The following is a 6,000-nucleotide window of genomic DNA, read 5'->3' as shown; positions in this document are numbered from 1 at the left end:
GGAGGTAAAACATGTATAACATAGCCTCACAATATTAACTTTCAATGTTCCAAAATATATGGTTATACACAGGGAACGTGTTAAATATGTACAGTAATATACATACACATACAATATTCAATCTGGAATATACCTCATTATCTGACAATTAACAAAATATGTCTGGTTTGTTGTGTGTTGTTTAGTTTAGTTTCCTCCTTGCTCTCCCTCTCCCTCCCTCCAGCGCTATTTGTCTATCCCTGTATGGGAAACAGTCCAAGCCTCTCCCAGTCTCCCTCCCTCCCAGAGCAGGTTAAGCCACTTTTCTGTCTACCTTTGCTCTGGACCCGCCCTTCTCTGCCACTTCCTGGTCACCTGGACCAGCTTCCAGATGTTAGCAGCCGGCTCTGGGTCATCACAGCACATCCACAACTCTCTGACTCTGTTCTGTCCTGTTCTCTATCCCAGAATTTCCCCAAGACCGGCAGCAACCTAACATTTCCTTACTGACCTCCACCAGCCAATCAACAGGTTCTGTGACCGGGACATTTCCTTACTGAACTCCACCAGCCAATCAACAGGTTCTGTGACCGGGACATTTCCTTACTGAACTCCACCAGCCAATCAACAGGTATTGTGTTCACCTGCAGTTCATACTTTCTCCCTCCCTCCATTCCCCCTCTCCCTCTATGGCTCTTTGACAGATCTAGAGTTACACCCTTTCCTAAGTATTACCTGACCAGGTGAAGCCGCTTTGCCTGAAGTTGCTCTGTGAGTTCTGTGAGTACTACAACAAACTCTGTGATCAGAATGTATGACTGCTACCTATCTACACAGCTCTGAAGGTTAACAGTAAGTAGAATATGTCTACTTGACAGTCTGTCTATTGTCTCATACTTCTGTTTGTGTATTTGCATTCATGAAAGTAATTTGAATGCTGTTTGCAGTGTGTGTGTGTGTGTGTGTGTGTGTGTGTGTGTGTGTGTGTGTGTGTGTGTGTGTGTGTGTGTGTGTGTGTGTGTCAGACATGTTCTCTTCCCTATAATTGTCCTGTCTCTGTAAGTGTCTGTACAGTAACTTATCCATATGATCTGTTATGAGCCTCTGAGTGTAACTCTGTTCTGATCCAGACAGACTGAGCCATTAGAACCACTCCATTCAGCTCATTGGCTGCCTGCTTCTCTCCTGTCCTCTGAGCTCTGCTGTTCCAGACAGTAGACTTAATGGACAGGGTGTAGAGAGGGCATTGATTACCATAGTCTGTGTTTTAATCTTAAATCATGTTTGATAGATTTCTGGATCTGGGAAGCTTATTTGCTAATATCTAATTGTTTGTTTAAGTGTGGTATTAGAAGTCATGGTACACACAGTGCCCTCTAGGCTGGAGCTCCTTAGAGCTCAACCACCTGGCTGGATAATGATGAACCAATTACTTTCCTACAGTATGCATATTACATAACTAGCACACATTATGTTAAATAGTCTAACCTTCATGAACTGACTTTAGGGGGGTAACACAAAAGTTGCATGTTCGATTCTCATCAAGGACAACTTTAGCATTTTAGTTACTTAGAAACTTTGCAACTACTTACTAATTTGCAGCTACTTAGCAGGTTAGCTAACCCTTCCCCTAACCATGTAACCTAACTCCTAACCTTAACCCTTACCTTAACCCTAACCTTAACCCCGAACCCTAACCCCTAGCCTAGGTAACGCTAGCTGCCTAGCTAATGCTAGCATTAGCTACCTAGCCACCTTGCTAATGTTAGCCACAACGTATTGCAAATTCATAACATATTGTACAAATTGCAATTTGTAGCATATCATATAAATTGTAATTAGTAACAAAATATCCTAAAATGGATGATGGACATCCACAAATTAAGACATACCATACGTAACATATCATACAAATGGAGAGAGACAAATGGTATGTTTACTATGTTATACTATGTTATACCCCTTAGTCCAGGTTGATACACTTGATATGTGTACACACATCAATATTACACAAAAACTAAACCATGTGTGAAGTGTAGGGTTGAAAAAAAAAAAAGTTTAATAAATTCCCTGTTTTTCCCCAAAAAAATCCCGGAATCAGGAGGGAATGAGCAGGAAATCTGGGATCTTCCAACCAGGATTTCTGGAAAAACAGGGAATTTATTGAATTATGCAACCCTAGTGAACTATGTGGTTGTGTTGACAGGAGGTGTTGACAGGAGGTGTTGACAGGAGGTGTTCACAATGTATTGACTGGGTATGTTGACAGGCTGTTGACATAGTATGTTGAAAGAAGGTGTTGACAGATGGTGTTGACAGGGTTGTGACAGAAAGTGTTGACAGGTTGTGTTGACAGGTTGTGTAGATAGGATTTGTCAGTGGTTCCCAAACTAGGGGTCGCGACCCCACGTTGGGTTGCCTGATATGAAAATTGAGGGAGATTTTCAAAATCCTGAAAAAACTAAATATATACAAAAGAATGTATATATTATAATATCGTCTTAGTAACTCAAAATCATTGTAATGTGGCTAACCTTAAAAATCTAAATGAAAATTATTCAAATCTAAAATATCAAATTTAACCAGAGAGAGCCCTTAGATCATGGGAAACGTTATTGTTGCACTTGAATCATTCCCACGGTGAATGGCTAGGCCTGCTACGCTATGAAACCACACACTATTGCAGAGACTTTGATATTACTGGCCACAATTGATATAGTAAAAACAATGGCAGAGGCACAGAAACCCACATCAATATTTTGTCAGATATTCATGCTATTGCTAGCAATCAAGAGGAAACTGACTGAACAACTCGAAAACTCCCCAGTTTATGATCTCCAATGGACGATAGCTGTGAGGGCTGAGATGCCCATGCATTGAATTTTGTTCGCTATAGATGTTGGACATGCTATTCAGGAGGACATATTGTTCTGTTTCTCGATTCCTGAGCTTGAAACAGCACAGGGAATGTTCAGTGTGCTGTGTGGCTATATTTACAAAAAATAGATTCCATGGGACTGAATGGTGTGCTTTTGCACAGATGAGGCTCCATCTATGGCTGTGCGGCAGGCAGGACTCTGTACTCTAGTTATGAATGTGTCTCCCTCTGCCATATGGACGCATTGTATGATACACTGAGAGCAACTGGAGGCAAAAGATCTGAGCACAGATCTCAGACATATACTGCAGCAGGCAACTTCGATTGTAAGCTACATCAAACCACATCCACTGCACACACGCCTGGTTGCAAAATGATGTGGAGATATGTGATCAGAACATGGCAATGTTCTCTTTCACACCAAGGCTGGTTGGTTATCGAGGGGGAGAGTTGGAAAGATGTTTCGCACTGAGAGAGGAGCTGTTGTCATTCACAATGGATGTAAAAAAAAACTGTTTGACTTTTTGTGTAATGAAAAGAAAATGTGTTTCCGTGCTTATGTCAGAGATATATTTGGGAAAGTGAACGGACTGAATGCAAGCATACAAGGGAAATACAAAAACATTCTACAGATGAGTGACTGAGGAAATCATTCTTATTGGAGAGAGACTCTTTCAAAAGCGAACTATGCCCCCATAGCTGTGCATGTTTCTAACAGACAATCAGAAATACTGTTAGAATGTTTTCAATTGTGACTGTCATCGCCCCAAATAACACAGTCAACATTAGCTGTTAATTACATTTTTTTATACATGGTTAGGTTTGCGAAAAATTTCTGATATCAAAATGGTGTCCTGGGCTAAAAAAGTTTGGGAACCCCTTGAGTATGTTGACAGGGTGTGTTGACGGGGTGTGTGTTCATGTGTTCATGGAGTCTTGTTCTCAGTGTGAATATAATTGATATTGTCCTTGTATCTTATCTTATTCCCATTTTCTCTCTCTGTACAATTGCTTTGTTTGACCTACAGTCTCCTTGTGTGTCCCTTAACTTTAACATGTCATGATTATCTGCAGTGTGACACATTAATTATTAATTTGGCTGTTTATTAAAAATCAGCTTTATAATCACCGGATTTCATCATGGGGCACAAGTGGGTTTCTATGTTATTACCACGGTGCCCCTCTCTGATATTGCTGCTCTGAGCATGTGTGTTTGGAACACAGGGCTGTGGAATGCCCTGCCTGTGACTAACATGTCGGAACAACCCTGCCTGCCTGCCTCAGACAACCCACTGAACCTACCGGCCTGGGAACCTACATACCATAATCTGGCTATGTGAGCTGTTAACTCCTTGAAGAACCAGGCATAGGTTAGTATAGAAGCAGTACAGTAAATGAGACCTTCATTATGTCCACTGTAGCATGCACACTGCACTCATGCTGTTCCATTCCACATGACATACACATAGTTACATGTCACAGGATACTCTGACCCCCATGTGCTGTATATGCCTACAGTTTGTTTCTGCGTGGGTGAGGGACAGGGTGTGTTTTTTATGGAACTGTAATTGGTGCGCTTTTGAAAGGTTTAGATTTGTCAGGTCAACGCAGGTTTTTGTGGTTTAGTGTCACTGACGTTTGTTGTGCTAGCAGGATGTGCATTAGCTGCATTAGTTTACATTATCATAGGAGTATGGGACACATTTACAGAGCTACACACTGGTATACTGCAGACATTAAAATGCTGACAGTAACACACAAGTTGTCAAAAGGTTGTTTTTCAACCAGAGCCATAAGGAAAAGAGCTGAGTAAGCACTGGGTTGTATCATTACTAACTCATCAACTCACACTGTATCACACGGTCATTGGAGATACACACTGACCAATGTGTGTGTGAGACTTTGTGCATTGGATGATTGTCTGCGTAATGTGTACGGTATGTGAGCCGTTTGTATTCATGAGTCATTGGATTAAGTCTCGTATGAGTGGTTCTGGCCACCGTCTACATTTAATGGTTTCCTTATGCCATCGTTCATCGTCTTTCCTCCCTGAATGTTGGGCAAAGGTTACCCTGGTTACACAAAGGACTTGTCTCTAGAAAATGGATGATTTCATTAAACGGGGTGTGAACAAAAGCCAATAAAGGAAGTCCAATCAAACTGATTACTTTAGAAAGGCTGAGGCTTAATTTCTCTTTCTTATGAATCGTGTCGGCCTGGTTATTGTATGGCTGGTGAGGTGGGCGTTTAGCCTCGTCACGTTTCAGTCTGTCATGGCCGTCAGCTGTGTGTCACTCTCTATTTCCCTCCACAGCAGGTTAGAGCAGAGTGGGTTGGAGCTCCCCGGGGGTGTGTTGTCACTCTGAGGATTAACACTGAGATAATGATCTCTGGGAGGTGTTCCCCGGGCACGGGTGTGTCTCCTCTGAGTGCTTTGTTGCGTGTGTGTGCCGGCATGCATGCGTATGTGTGTGTATGTGTTTGTGAATGTAAACCTCAGAGATTTTAGTGTTTTATTACACAAAGGCATTGCTTTGGTTAATGAGTTCCAGATACTGCAGAGGACTCTGTGAATTATTGTTCTGCTGCCGTTGTCTGTATAGACTACACATATATTAAACATGTATACATTCTGTTCTCTCTATCCTCACATCTTACCTCTATATCATACTTCTTCTTAACCTGTGTCTTCCTGAGAGAGTGAAAGAGTGAAAGAAAGAGAGAGAGAGAGAGAGAGAGAGAGAGACAGACTGTCTGTCTGTGTCTGTCTGTCTGTCGTAGAGACATATACCATTTTGAAAAGAAGGTCGACGACATCTGATCCTCGTTTGCTAAGTCAAACGACACCGCTGGTTCTGCTCACACTGCCCTACCCGGTGCTCTGACCTGTTTCTCCCCTCTCTCTCCAGATGAAATCTCGCGTCTTGTGACGGCCGGCCGCCCAACAACCTGCCCGCTCGACCCTATCCCCTCCTCTCTTCTCCAGACCATTTCCGGAGACCTTCTCCCTTACCTCACCTCGCTCATCAACTCATCCCTGACCGCTGGCTACGTCCCTTCTGTCTTCAAGAGAGCGAGAGTTGCACCCCTTCTGAAAAAACCTACACTCGATCCCTCCGATGTCAACAACTACAGACCAGTAT

At 42.5% G+C, this 6,000-nt stretch overlaps 1 protein-coding gene across 4 annotated transcripts in view; it reads left to right on the top strand.

Annotated features, from left to right (window-relative positions):
* Positions 1-359: 359 nt before the first annotated feature.
* Positions 360-6,000, top strand: part of LOC118379706 (E3 ubiquitin-protein ligase LNX-like) — an 82,733-nt gene continuing 77,092 nt past the window's right edge. For 2 of the 4 annotated variants that reach the window (XM_052459990.1, XM_052459982.1), the window contains exon 1: positions 681-831. The gene's annotated coding sequence lies outside the window, so the exon portion shown is untranslated. Of the gene's footprint in view, positions 611-680; positions 832-6,000 lie in introns of those variants that run through there. The other 2 variants (XM_052459983.1, XM_052459988.1) reach the window with 2 other exon arrangements.

Source organism: Oncorhynchus keta, chromosome 1 (assembly GCF_023373465.1).
Source record: "Oncorhynchus keta strain PuntledgeMale-10-30-2019 chromosome 1, Oket_V2, whole genome shotgun sequence".
NCBI classification, from domain to species: Eukaryota; Metazoa; Chordata; class Actinopteri; order Salmoniformes; family Salmonidae; genus Oncorhynchus; species Oncorhynchus keta.
The sequence above is the reverse complement of the archived record's forward strand: the minus strand, read 5'-3'. Positions and strand labels throughout refer to the sequence as shown.